A 16,139-nucleotide genomic window follows, 5' to 3' on the forward strand; every position below is an offset into this window, starting at 1 on the left:
CGATTTGGCGCTACGGGCTAGACTGTGAGCAATATGCCTTTATGATTGCATTTAAATTGTGTTTATGTTATGAGTGTTGTGTTCGCTTTTCGTTGTTTTTTTTTGCGTTTGTTCGTTTGTGTTGTGTTTAGTTTTGTTCTGTTCCAAAGTTGGTATATTTAAAAATGATTTACCGTGGCGGAGCACGGGATACAGCTAGTAATTAATATCATTTCAGAACAGACGTGATATCATCTGCTACATTACAAAAACGTCATCTTCAGACATTGAAGACACATAGCAAAGAACATGTTTGTTTTGTTGAAGTAAAAGATTCATCTACGTAAACAGATTTATGGTTAAACACTGTCCAGTAATGTAATTTAATACAATAATGGTTTAAAGATAATTAGCTGATTGTAAATGAACTCACGTGACCGCCATGTGGATCTGTGAATAAAATTAAAAAAAAGAATGTCAGGAAAAAAAATGTTAGAAATGATTTAAATCTTTTTTTTTCCGTAGCAGAAAATGATGAAACATGAAAACCAGTATAAACCACACCTTTGGCTGATCAAATCAAAAGTTCACATAACAATATTTTGATGCTCATTTTATTCATGGCTTAAGAAATAATTAATTTTCTAATCAGAACTCGTTGGACAGAGCAGGTAAATTAATTACTTTTAAAACATTTAATAACTCTAGTTAGGTATGGGACAACGTTTCATTTACATGATTTTATAGAGGTCAATAGACAAACTAAAATATATTGATAAATATATTGATAAACAAAGCACGTATTGGGTCATAAATAAAAGACATCAAACTTTTTTGACGATTTTTACCACCCCTCCCCTCCCCAATGTCACACATCGTCACAAACCGCCAAACGCCCCTCCCCCTTTCCATAAAATACGTGACACCTCAGCCTACAACTCCCCCTCAAAATTGCTGTTTTTATTTTTAAACACATCAATTTCCCACTAAATAATTTAATGAGCTTCGTCAACATTTTTTACTTAAATAGAGTAATATATTTTTTCAACATGCAAAATAATGGCTAAAATTCAGTTTCTAACATTATTTTTTAAAATGCAAAATTCTCGCTATATATCCTGACCAACCCCTCCACTTCATCAGACATCGTCAAAACATTTCGAAACCCCTCCCCTTAGGAATGTGTCGTCGTGTATTTACGACCCATGTTTTCTTTTCTAAACCTCATAAATTAGGTTGAATCGCATTTGTACACAAAAGTAGGCAGGGGCGGGGATGTCAGGACGGGCGTAAAATCTAAATAATTAAGCGTGGGATCTCACGAGGGCCAATATTTTATTGCCAGATTTAGTTTACCAGCCAAATCAAGTTTATTTTTGAATGATTGCCAAGCTCATTATAACGATAAATTTTAGGCGAAAACGTAAAAATGTATTTTTAACTCTGTATTTTGTAATAGCCATTCTATCCGTCTAGTCGGGTCAAATTCTAATTAAAATTTGCGTCTAAAACCGCAAGATGACTGTGACATAAAATTATAATAAAAAAAAAAAACAACATAAAAATTGTATTAGCAATTAACTTTAGTAATCTAGTAGAAGACCAAAGTTTGAGAAGGGAGATAACATTTTTACTTCTGATTACTTATTTCCCTTGTCCATAAATATTCACACAATCAAAACGAATACTGTGGCATCTACTATCATATAACAATTCTACACCCACCAGTGGCGTGGGCAAAGGGGGGTTAGAGGGTTATAACCCCTCCCATGGACCCCTATATATATATATATATATATATATATATATATATATATATATATATATATATATATATATATATATATAGGATTGTATACATATGGAAAAATGTTTGAATCCCTCCCATGACACATGCTTTCAGGAGCTTTGTACCTGTCATCTAAAAATTAGCCTGCCATCTTTTCATCAGCTAGACAAGGTCCCACTTTCACTAATGCTACATTCAAATTTTACTACCACTAATTAACGTATCACACTAACATTCCAAACAACCTTCACATTGGTCAAAAACGACCCCCTCTCCCCCCGCCCTCCCCCCAAAAAATAATCTAGAGTTGAAGTCACCAAAATAAAAAAAAAAAACTCGACCTCAATACACATGACCCCAACTTAATAACACACCCACACGATCAAACCCCATATCCATCCTAAAACTGACCCCACCTTACACGACCTTCACCCCAAAGAAACAACCCCTCCAACAACCACCCCACACCAACAAACACCACAACCTCAATAACCACCCACACCAAAACCCCCACTCTAACACCCCCCCCCCCCCCCCCCCCCACACACACAACCCATAAGCTTTAGTCCCCACTTAACTTCCTTGTCTCAGAACATGCAACATTAACATGATTTATTGTAGCTCTCTGCAGCTGCCCGCGAGCTCTATTGTCGTTGTGTTTATATTGATTATGCACTAGAGGACAAAGATGTATGCCGTTTCGCCAACCAAGAAATTGATATCCATTTCTTTTCAGGCAATATATTTCAAAACAAGGAAGTTTCATTTAGCTTGTCCGGAATTCCAATTAGGTCATCGTTGGCCAGAGAGTAGGGCGTTCTGGCAGAGGGCGCTGCTACTGGTAGAGATAGGAGGGCGCAGTTTTATGCGAGGGGCGCTATTTCCTGTTAGATGCAGTAGGTATAGCTTTATGTAAGGGGCGCTCCATTCTGATATAGGTGGTAGAATAAAGCTTTATGGGAGGGGCGCAAATTCCTGGTAGAGATGTGTGGGCCGTCGCTTTATGAGAGGGGCGCTCCTTCCTGGTAGTAGTTGTAGAAGGAAGCTTTATATAAAGGGCGCTGGTTTCTTTAGAAGGAGGGAGGGCGTAGCTTTTTAGTACGTGTGCACCACAAGAGGCAAAAAAAAAAAAACGTCGATTATTACAATATCTATTTCAACAGTTAATGCCCTTTAGAAATGTTATTTTTTTATGACAAAATGTTTAGACTTCATTTCCGCTGAGCACATGTAGGTACTTGGTGCGAGAGAATGTGAGTGTTTGTGTGCGTGTGTGTGTGTGTGTGTGTGTGTGTGTGAATCTTTTAGTTTGCGCAGAAAAGAGTTATTATAATCGGTTATATACAATTAATAGTGATGTGTTTTTGAAAAAAAAAAGCCAACTGTTTTATTCTATTTTAAAGTCAGCTCATTCCTTTAAAAGTGATGTTTTAAAAGATTTATAGCTTTTTTTTTTCGTCTAGAAAAGTCTGACATCGGCCATGTATCATTTTTAATTTTTCTTTGTTAATGCCGTATGGATTCCACCCACTGCAGCCAGTTAGAGACGATTGATGGGCAACGACAGAAAAATTGCAGCTAGTATCCAGTCCATACTAATGTAGATTGTAAGTTGTGACCATTGTTTATTACGGACTTATTTCTCCATGAGGGGGGGGGGGGGAGAGATAAAACTTTTAGAGGGGGGGGGGGGCGGACAATAGGCTTACAAACAGACAACAATATTCGGTTAATGAACAACTCGCGTTGTGAATATACTATGGTTACTTTCTCTGAATACACACCAATAAGACAACACGAAATGTCAAAGTTGATAGAATATAACACCACATCGGTTTTATTAGCTCGGCGTATTGCTTCATATCCATTTCTTTCTTATTCAGGTAATCAAAAAGAAAATGGAGTTACCTTTCCTTGGGCAATACGAGCTGACAGGGCCATGACCTGTAGAAGATTGAGAACCGTCGATGTAGTTCAGCCTGGGGTTGGTTTTTATTTAATCTCAGTGCAGAGGTTTGTTGGATAAGTGTCAGGATGACCAACCCTGGACAACAGGAATCATCCCCCTCCCCCACAGACACACTTCTCGAATGTTTTTTATGGTACTTTTGTTTCATAGCGCGAAGCGATCAACTCATAGAATAGCCTATACCCGGGCATTATTAATGTTGTATGGCGTTTGTAATGTTAATGGCGCACAACTGACGTGGGGTATTATGCCCATTTCAACGTGTGAGTTAGTACAGGGTGCCCTTTGAATTGCACATATTGCATATGCATAGGTGTTCCTAAAGTACAAAACCACGTATATATATATATATATATATATATATATATATATATATATATATATATTTATATACATATATACATATAGATATATGGACATTATATTTGTCTGCTTATGTACTTATGGGTTCCTTGCGTAAATCTCAGCAAGACTCAATATGGTATAAGCAGAGTTTCTTCCAGGCATCCCCCCCATGCCTCCCCCCCACGGAAAAATTATACCGCCCCCCCCCCCCCGAACGAAATGAAATTTATATAATTTATATAGAAAATATATACTTTTAACAGTGTCCGCCCCTCCCCCCCCCGAAGAAAGTCTACCGCTCCTCCGAAAAATTCAAGTGCCCCCCCCCCCCCCCCCCCCCCCCGAAGAAAAAAGTCTGGAAGAAACACTGGGTATAAGTTCAGTTTCCAGATGAGACTTTAAAATAGATATGGTCTTATTACATGTTTTCCCTTTTGTGCCAAATTTACTAACCCGGAAGTTGTTTCCATGGAAACGGTACTAACAAGCAGCTTGACATTCAGCTCCAAAAATGAACTGAACTCGTTCTCCCCTCCAAGCAAGGCGCCCTAATTAACGTTCTAGACTTGTAAATGAGATTAAAAGAAAATAACACCCGGGTTATCTCACCAGATGAAGCTGGTTAGTCATGTCTTGCTTCCCTTGTTTGTCCCTTGTGTGTCCATATACTTGAACTAGAGTTTTCTCCCTTACCCAAAGCGTCTCTTGTAATTTCCCTTTAATCTTTAATGGGGCTCCCTCTTCCTCAATTGATCATTTGATATTTTCTAACCATCCATAATAATAATTTAATTAACTAGCTACTACTACACAATTTTCTCTAATGAAAAGTCGTGATCGAAGATCGAATGTGATTTAGTTAATCAATATTTCACTTATGGTTTTTTTACTAGTTTACTTTCTTTTTTTTTAAAATGTTTGATTTTGTTGTTTTTAAATTCATAACTACTAAACTGATTTTAAAAATAATTTATTTTTTTCAGTTTTAGTTAGCATATTAGGAATTTATTAGCTAATATTTCCGAAACAAAATTCATCTAGAATTAAGCCATTTTATTTTTCCTCCGGGGAGGCAACACGTAAAATACGCACTTGAATTTTTTTTTATTATAAAACATTTTTCCTACTCACAAAAGCATACATTATACATATACTAACGCTAGCCAAAATGAGATAATGTCTTAAAAATTACTCCCCTATCAGCACGGTTAAAAACTTTGACGAATCGTAAATTAACGGCGGATCAATGTTCTAGCACTAATGACGATTTGACGCTGCTATATAACCAGTTCATAGCCGGCACTTAAGCCGGCCTAAAGTGTTATTTGATAACCCACAGCTAGCTGATAAAAAGTTAATGCCCATCTACAGACGTCACTCTGAAAGCATACAACGCGTGCATAACCTCCCTTTGCTGGGCTATTGGATATATGAATCGATTCCACGGCTCTTACCGGAACATTTGTATGACCTGATGAGCCGTACACAGTTAAAGTAGGGTACCATTTTTTCCCCTGATAAATGGATTGTGTGGTCAGCACTACATCCAGCCGCTCACATCCCTACCCCCTCTTTTTTCATGTAGTGATGTAAACATTAGAGTTCGCTAGATTCAGAGTCGGCAGGTTTCGTGATGTATGTGTCGTGTGCTCTACCACTCGACCAGGTGGTACCCAAAGATCTCTTTAATTGACGTAAAGAGTTCTACGTGAGGGGTGTAGTGTGTATGTGTGTGTGTGGTGGGGGGGGGGGGCGATGTATGGTGTGGGGTAATGTCGCACAAACACGACTGTTTTTTTAAGCTTCCCCCGCTGTTCGCCACCAAATCTCACGTTTGTTTTTATCAAAGTGCAGCAGAAAGGGTGGGTAAGCAGATATACCTGACACATCTCTAATCCATCGCATGAACTACAATACCATCCACCAAAGTTATGTATAGCACAATACAACCATCAAAATATGAATAGCACAACACATCCATCAAAGTATGTATATCACATGACAACCATCATTAAAGTATACATAACAAAACACAACCATCAAAGTATTAGTAGTACAACATAACCATCATCTATGCAGACTCACTATTACAGCCAACATCACCTAAAGAATAACACGGACAGCTTAACAGTATGAATAGAGTAACCATCATCACGATAGCAATAGCTACAACAACAGTATGAAAACATAACTAGAAATACACTATGAATAAAAACACAATCATCATCACGATATCAATAGCATAGCTACAACAACAGTATGAAAACAGCTAGATCCACACTAAATAAAAACACAACCATCATCACGATATCAATAGCATAGCTACAACAACAGTATGAAAACATAACTAGAATCACACTATAAATAAAAACACAATCTTTATCACGATATCAACAGCGTAGCTACAACAACAGTATGAAAACAGCTAGATCCACACTAAATAAAAACACAACAATCATCACGATATCAATAGCATAGCTACAACAACAGTATGAAAACATAACTAGAATCACACTATAAATAAAAACACAATCTTTATCACGATATCAACAGCGTAGCTACAACAACAGTATGAAAACAGCTAGATCCACACTAAATAAAAACACAACCATCATCACGATATCAATAGCATAGCTACAACAACAGTATGAAAACAGCTAGATCCACACTAAATAAAAACACAACAATCATCACGATATAAATAGAGCAACCACAAAAAAAAAACAACAACACGAATGACATTAACACGATAAAAATATGAATAACACAAGTACAGCATAAACAACACCATCAAAACACACGTCATTACACGTCACAAACAATGCTGTTCTCTGCTATATAAACCTTTGGCAGTGTCTATACACCTTGTCGTTAGAGATAGATGGAGAGATATCTCATGTCTGCTATCTTACATAGATAGAGAGATATCTCATGTCTGCTATCTGTTACGTCTGCTCTGATGACATTCTCAAGTCTCGTCAAACTCCAAAATTTCCGGGGAGGTTGCTGAATATCAATGGGAATCTTGGAGGCAATGTAAATAAGATTTCTCGTCTGATCTATGCCGGTGATTGGTGAGCAAAAAAATAAAAAAGTACTGACAGTTTAGAGAAATTTTCGGAACATTCTGGTAAGGTAAACAACTGAATCAAATGTCGCGAGACAATATCTGAACAGGCCGGGTAGTTTTAAAAATACAACTTAATAAACTAATGAAACGCAACCATTCTTTACCGGTGATCAGAAAAAATCGCAATAGGAAAAACTGCGCAACGAAAAACTGCGCAAACAGAAAAGTGCAAAAATACAAAATCGTTATACTAAATAAATTTAATGTAGTCATATTTCGTGACAATATGTTTTCTCATGCTTCAATTTACATGTAGTCACTCTCTGTTAATGTCTATGCAAGCAAAATTGTATGAAGACTAAAATGCCCTTGCGCACATTTTTTCCGTTGCGCAGTTTTCCGTAGCGCATCTTTCCGGTCACCACACGGGCTACATTTTTCTGTTTAAATAAAACTTATAAAGAGAATCCACCTTCCAAATGTTTATGTAAAAATAAAATTAATTTTAACTCAATGCAAGGAAAAAACGCCGTCGTTCATATTTATATTATGTCTTTTACATTTAGATTTTAAGGTAAGATTATAAAAAAAAATTTCCATGGATATTTTTTTCTAATCCATAATCTATTCTAAAGGAAAGAGAAAGAATTAATTACTTAATCGATGAAGCTGCTGAAATAGCCACAGATGGACTGGTCTCTGTTACGTGGGCATTGTTGACAATTGTAAGGAAAAATAAAACTTGGAGGCTAGGAATGAGAAGGTTGTAATGTAATCAACGTGGCACATTGTGTATTTACACAGGGCTAGGAATGAGAAGGTTGTAATGTAATCAACGTGGCACATTGTGTATTTACACAGCTAGGCTTCGCTAGTGTACACAACAACTGTTGCCAGCTTATGTTTGTAAACACACGAGCAACAGTCTACAAAATTTTATGAACGTATTCTGCAGCGTGTACACATTATGTTTACAAGGCTACCGTTTTAATATGCACATATCACATTGTCTTGTACACTAGTGGGTTGACCGAGTCAAATAACATTTCGGCTGGTTCTAGAAATACCCCCTCACCCTCGAGCGCTAGACATCACAAATCACTTAACGACACCCCCCCCCCCGTCATGTTGACGTCCAACTGAACATACATCCCGGACCCCCCCCCCCCCCCCCACAACTCGCGCTCGCTTGATTCCTAACTACCCCCAGGGGACGACCGTGGGGCCTCTCTTGTGCAGCCGTACCTGATTATGTAAATGTGCTTGGCGCCATGTTCATACACACTGAATGGCTGTTAAATTATATTAATCTCCACGAGATTTACGTTCTTGGGATATTTTAAAGCGGACAATTCGGGGTTTATCTTGTTTATGCTTATAAGCCCATTAACTCAGTTAATATTCGACATTTGGAATATCAGAGTAATTGATGTGGGCCCGGAGGAAGATTCACGTGGAGACTTTAGTGCCCCCACCTCTCTATATCTGAGAATTTCATACATATTTTTATATACCTTATAATATAATAAATAATAATAAATATATAATTCTGTATAAGCAAGTACACATAATTATATATATATATATATATATATATATATATATATATATATATATATATATATATATATATATATATATATATATATATATATATATATATATATATATATATATGTTAATCATATTTTCTTGTATATAAATACAGCTATGTATATATATATATATATATATATATATATATATATATATATATATATATATATATATATATATATATATATAATTATGTGCATTTATATATGTATGAATTTAAATATGTATTTATATGTATAATATGGGTAGGTAACGTTTGTATAACGCCCTAACTAATGAACTTCAATCTCTCCCAAACACCACTAAATTACTTCCTGCTCACATATAGGTGGTTTATTTACCAGAGCTGGTGGTAAAACTAAAACAACAGATTGATATTTTCATTGGTCCTGGCAACCATACGTGCCTGGATCTTTCCCCGTCCATCTTCATTGTCCCTGGCCAATACCGGAAGGCCAAAAACTGAACAAATACCAGCACAGCTCCGCAACTTAATTTCATTTCTCACTCTTTTTTTATGGTTTCCATGGTTACGGCAAATATTACTAATTAGCAAGGGGACGGCGGCTGGGAAATACAGTGTTTACGAGAATAGGAAGACCTACTGTACTTTTACTTGATGTACGTCATTACTTTATGTGCTTACGTCATTGCTTCCTACGTTTTAATTCTTTGGTTAAGGTGGGCTGAAAATGTTGTATTTAAAATATATTTTTAAGAAATGTATAGTTACATAAAATTTGTCTTACCCAGTGTTTTTGTTACGTAAAACCACTCATACCCAAACTACGATCTTGTAAAAAATTTAAGTTCCTTTTACAGACCTAATCATCCATAGGGCAGATGAAGTAGAGTTCACGTTATTTTATAACTCGGCCTATGCAGGAATGTCGTGGTCAGCACAATCGCTGTCTCTTTCTCTAACAAGTTTCAGGTACCCATCAGAGCTGGGCAGATTCAAGCTCAAACCGAGATCCGAACTAGAGATTTCCGTGTTAGGACTCAAGCGCCCTATCACTCAAGCACACCTTCCGATTGCGTAAATACAAAAAGCAAAAACTAACACCATAAAAAATAGTTTATCTCAATGATTACAGAAGTGAATTCCGTTTTTTTTAATAACACCCTCCTCCCCAAACCCCCATCACTTTTACGTTAAATTGAAATGATTCTCAAATTAAGAATATAATTGTCTTTTTCACATGGTCTAAAGAATAAGTTTATGTCCCTTAATCCTGTTTTTTTTTTATATAACCGAGGACATAAATAACAGGACCAAAATAACGTTGACCGTCTACTGTGACGCGCCTGTGTGTTTCGTTTCCTATACATACGATTCCTGTATTTGTCCTCAACGGGCAAATACAACCAGTACAGATATTATCGATTAAGCTATTCGCGTTCACACGTCCCCAATAGAGGTATCCAATTACTCGTGTGATTAATTGGCGTGTAGCTTTGAAATAATGAGGACAATAAATATAATATAGAATACTTTCATGAACGAACTAAAAGCTTTAATGTGAACAAATTGTCACAGGGGGATAATCGACTCCCACTTTATCCCCACTCCTTGTTTTAACACACTCTTTTCACCTTCCCCCACTCACACACTCTTTATTCCTCCACGCATTGTGTCAAACCTTCTTTCTCCCGTCATTCCCTCAACCCCATTCCCCTTTTCTACCCTAATACACTCCCTCTTTTACCTCTCCAAATTCCTCTCTCCCAATTTCCCTTTCCCACACATCTACTCCCCCACTCCATATTCCCATTCCCTATCCCTCCACATTCCCATTTTAACCGATTCCACTCCGCGATCACCTACTCCCTATTCCCATTCCCTATCCTTCCCTTCCCTTCCCTCACCTCATATCCCACATCTCACCACACTCCTATACCAATCCCCCATTCCCAAATCTCTCACATTCTATCCCCTTCCCCACTCTCTATTCCCTTGCTACCCCAGCAATTATTTATTCAAACGAAAACAACAACTGAGAGAGAATCGAAAAGCAAACAAAAGATATTTATCAGTACTAAACCATTCAAGCACTCAGCGAAATTAAACCTGTCACAACGTTCTGTGTGTTTTATTCAACACTCGTACTTCTGTAAAGCTACACTGCTCGCCCTTATTTACCAGTTGTAATTATCTCCCCTGCCAGTTGTGTATTAAATGCATTCGTGATCCCGGTAATAAACTTTTAAAATATCGAATTTTTCGTAGTTCCAATACATTTTAGAAATATAATACTCCACTCTAATTTTTATACAATTCAAATCGTTATATTCCATTATGTTTGTGATGTAAAACAGGGGAGACAAAAGTGTCATTACAACCCTAGAACAGATTCGAATATTTATTCGTTTATGGTCAGTGAAGAGCGTAGAAAAACACAGTGCAAGCAATGGATTATATTTGAAAACTGTTTGACTTTACTCACATTACCAGAAAATGGTGCAGTTGCTGTACATTAAAATATCTGCTTGCTTTATTTAAAACTGTATGCCTATATTTTTCGAACTGAAATTTCTGTAATTTGAAAGCAAAATATCTGTATGGTTCAATCTGTCCAGCTAGATCGTTTTGTACAAATTTAAATCTCTGCCGTTTGAAAACAAAAAGTCTGCTAGTGCAGGGGTCGGCAACCTTTTGAAGCGGAAGAGCCAAAAGTTACAATTTTCAAAATTTCCCTGGTTTTAAAGAGCCACTAACATCTTTTTATTTCAAATATTTTTTTTTTTTATTAAGATTATTAGTATTTGTTCAAGGAGCTGGAGAGCCGCATCTTGCTATCAAAAGAGCCGCATGCGGCTCGCGAGCCGCAGGTTGCTGACCCCTGTGCTAGTGAATTCTATTGTATTAGGAGTTGTCCAATGCTAACCTAAAGACCCAAACCTAGCTCGATATCTGTGCTTACGTCGAATCTTATTGTAATAAAATATGATATGATAAGGATAGGATATAATACTGCCGTATCCTAGATACCTTTTTATAAAGAACCTAACAAAATAAGAAATTGGTCATACAGTTATCGAGAAGTCGATTACAGACAATATCGTGACACCGAATATAAAGGTTATTGATACGTCCATTACTGACTTTGTCGAGGCATTGGTTACAGTCGTTATCGATATGACGATTACCGACCATATCGCTACGGCGATTACCGATCTTACGGAGACAGCGAATACTGACGTAGTCCAGACACTGAAGCGATTTCCAACCATATTGATACGGCGATTACCGACAATATCGATACGGCGAATACTGAGGTAGCCCATACACTGAAGATGTTTTAGTATCGACCACAGGTTCACATAGATCTATACCAGTGTAGATGGGCTTCAGTCAACAAGAGCTTCAATACCACGATTATGTTTTGGATGAGAACATGGTTGATTGTATGTTGAAATCTAGTGGGAAATTTATAGCTATAGCAATTGGTATGTTTGTGATGTATCTGGTATTTGCACAATGTGATTTAAAAATATGTCAGGACTGCTAATACGCTGGCTATTTGTTTTGTTGGTAAAAATTATAATGTGATGCAAAAATAAGTTTACAATTAATTCATAAACATTTTAGTATTAAAAAAAACAAGAATTGCAGAAAATAAAGACGATGTTTTAACACACGCACACACACACAAACATCGCACACACACACACCACAACGCACACACACACCACAACGCACGCACGCACACACCGCATACTCACACACTCACAACGCAATCAAATAAGACGTGAGATTTTTAATCCATTTACAGCAGAGAGTTTCGGTTTCAAAGGAAAACCCTCCATTTCTTTAGCGGACGCCCACGACATGAATATTCCTAGCAATTAAAATACGAAGAGATGTCTAGTCTTACTCGTTTTGTTCTCTCTGTCTTTCATTTTTACAGTCGGATATCTTTCCTTGTAGGGCTGTAAAAAATGTTAAGTTGGCCTTTCGCGTCTAATGGTCCATGGGGAAAAATGAGGTAGAGTTAACCTGTTTTTTTTTTTACCTCGGAACATGAAGGAATAGTGGGGTCATCGCGACATTGGCCAGTGACATTTATTTTCCCCTGAAGTCAGTCAGGTACTCATTAGGGCTGGGTGAACTCAGGGACGTTCTAAGGAATTCAGCCCGTAATCTGAACTTAAGACTATCTGGTTAGGTGCCATGTGCTCTACGACTGCAGTATCTTAAAAACAGGGTACTTAAATGTAAAAGTAAAAATTAAAGTTTCCCTTTCAAACCTGACGGTTTATGGGGCAAGTGAAGTAGAGTTCACTTGTTTCTGTGACCTCGGCATATCAAGAGATAGTGTGGTCAGCACTATGCCCAGCCGCCTTTACTTTCCCTAACGTGAGTTAGGTACCCATCAGAGTTGGGTGGACTCAGGGACGGTCTACTGACTTGAACCCGGATTCGAACTCGATACTTACGGATTAGCAGTCCAGCTCTCTATCGCTACTTAAATGTACCAGGCAAAAAAAAAAAAGCTGCAAAGCTATCGAGTATGAAAAAAAAAGAAAATGGAAGAAAATGTTTAAAGATTTGTAAAATTTTCTTAGAATTGCGAGTCAGCATAAAACGAAAACGACCGAGTTTACAGTATGTTCCCAGTCTCTAAGAGGACATTTAAGAGGATATTTAAGAGGACATTTAAGAGGACATTTAAGAGGACATTTAAGAGGACATTTGAGATGAAACTTGAGAGGATATTCGCCACAACGTTTCATTTTATTTTTGGTTGCGTTCTAAAAGTTGCGTGCTAGCTCTAAAATACGGACATCCTCGATCAAATTTCCCAGTAAAGTTCGCCTCCAATCAAAAGAGTTGATCTCAGTGTAGATAAATATGTTTGGTTAAGAACACTTTTAGAAACCCGCGACTAATGGATTAACGATTTGGATTGTGTTAAATAATAATATTTATTAAAGTACATTTAAATAATTTGATAGATCTAAACTTGAAATAGAAATATTTACTTGAAAACGATACTTTGTTCATCTTTGCGGTGTCTGACAGTATAATTTATCTTTTAAATAAAAGAGAGTTTAATTGTTTTTGTTTTGAGATAAAGACAATTTTTATCGATGATAAATTAAAAGTTTTTTTTAGATAGCAAAAAGAGTTATGAGAAATTGAGCAATTTTGTTTATTTTGGAGAACTCTGGTAGTATTTAAAAAAAAAAACAATTATCTTTCCAATGAAAAAAGTTGAATTCAAATAATAACTGAGCCACTAGATTTCATGACGAACATTGGATCCAAACATTGTTTAAGAAATGAAAACTGGACCATAAAAATCCATCTCCTAAAGACCAGATTTCTTCCTTTTCTATACACCTCTGACATTTTAATGTAGCATTCCAGATATAATATATTAGACTTATTCATGTAGGAAACCTTATACATATTTAAAAAAAAATTCATAAACATTTAAAATCGAAGAAAAACTTGACAGGAAAGGAAAATGACATCAATAATTTAAGGGAAATGTTAAGAGTGTTTTTGAGTTGAAACACGGCCGCCATATTGAGGGTACGGCTACTTAAGAGGAAGAAATCAAAACAAAGTGGACGCGCCAATTATGGCGGATATTGGAAGAGGCTGGTCGGCGTAAAACGACAAAAACGTCTGATATTTTTGCTTTGATTTTATTTCTTTAAAAAAAACATTCTAAAATTTTTAAGAAATTGAATTTTTTAAAAATATTTTTTTCTCAGCTAAAATAGAATTTAAATTTTGCATTAGTTGAAAGTACAAGTCGAACAAGAAGATAATTACTGTATTTTAATAAATTAATTGATTTTCATAGCTTTTAAGTTCCTTTAAAGTTTTTTAGTCTGTGCTATTACAGACCACGGACAATTTGAACTTCTTTAAATTGAAATCCTAGATAGAGTACAGTAGCATATGGTTTAAGCTTGAGAATTTGAACTTAGTGCAGAAAACACGCCAAGAAAATAAATCAATGTATTGGTTTTATCCAGCTAATGCTTACAATTATTCAGAGGCGTTACCGCAGATTTGCTGAAAGAAGTCGGATGTTTGAGAAAAATAAAATGCTGCTCTAACTGAGCAGAACCTACCTCCTTAAGCGTGGCCTCGCGGTGGAGCGCTAGACTGCTAACCCGATAGTTTCGAGTTCGAATCCGGGTTCAAGTTAGTGGAACGTCCCTGAGTCCACACAACTCTGATGTGTACCTAACTCACGTTAGGGAAAGTAAAAGGCTGGGCATAGGGCTGACCACATTATCCCTTTATATGCCGAGGTCTAGAAACATATGAACTCCATTTCATCTGCCCAATGGATCGTTAGGTGTAAAGAAGAATCTTTAATTACTTTTACCTCCTTCTAAGTATGCCTGAGTTTAGGTTTCTCAGTTTAGAATAACACGTAAAGACAACTGTGTTCGAAACTTGCTGCAACTCGATCATAAAATAAGTACAACATCTTAACAGCTCAATTTAAGATTAGATCAAAACTAAAGACACATAATAAATAGGCGGAAACCCGAAAACCTCTACTTCAACTACCCAAAAGTGGGATTCTCCCACAGTTATACTTCTTCTTCAACCAACGAATCAATATATTAACCGAATTTACAAAAGATAAAAAACAACAAATGTATCACATAACCTTTACGTCAGCAATTAACCTCTGTGGACTCCTTATACAATTTTTGAGACAGTAAGAATATGTTTAATTAATTTCTTTTAAAAAGGATCTGCTATATTGTGTTCATGCGGTTATTAATAACAAATGAAGATATTAATAGCCGTTATTTGCTGCTGTTGGAAAATGAAAAAAAAACCCACAATTTTGTGTAATGCTTTGTGTAGATTAAAAAAATAGATTGTTTTATTCATTAGTTTCTTCTTCTTTTCATCTTCTTCTGCGTTATCAATTTTAGTGTTGGAAGATATCCCCTCCCACACAATTACGTAAATATGTCGACTTTTTATGCGCCATATAGACCGTTGACTCCGATTTCAGCCTGCTTTTCTTTTTGGATTAGCTTTCATAGCCTTTGTCCAACCAAGAACAAACTACAAGGAAGTAGTTATTTAATTTTGGTATTGTCTCTCCTAGAAGATTTGTAGTCCCCTGCTGTCGAACCTCTTCTTCCCCAGGGTACGAACTCGAGGCTTTTCGGACCCCTTTATTAGTATTTATAAACTATTTTTAAAAATTAAAACAGAATACACATTACAGGAGCCATAATTAATTATGTTGGTCATCAGAAGGCCTCTAAGCCTGGTCATGTTATAGATGAATCTATAAATCGTCTCATTCACTAGCCTACCCCTAATGTTTAACCTCACATTATTTTAAACTAGGCATGCTGCCCAGCTTCGCTTAGGCTTTCGAAAACATTGAGAATTT

The 16,139-nt window shown here is 36.5% G+C and overlaps 1 long non-coding RNA gene across 1 annotated transcript in view; it reads right to left on the reverse strand.

Annotated features, from left to right (window-relative positions):
* Positions 1-283: 283 nt before the first annotated feature.
* Positions 284-16,139, reverse strand: part of LOC131932448 (uncharacterized) — a 39,920-nt gene continuing 24,064 nt past the window's right edge. Inside the window, exon 3 of the long non-coding RNA XR_009384585.1 lies at positions 284-429. This is a non-coding gene — a long non-coding RNA (uncharacterized LOC131932448). The remainder of the gene's footprint in view (positions 430-16,139) is intronic.

The sequence above is a fragment of the Physella acuta genome, unplaced genomic scaffold (genome assembly GCF_028476545.2).
Source record: "Physella acuta isolate Inbredline_101_S28 unplaced genomic scaffold, ASM2847654v3 ptg002180l, whole genome shotgun sequence".
NCBI lineage: Eukaryota > Metazoa > Mollusca > Gastropoda > Physidae > Physella > Physella acuta.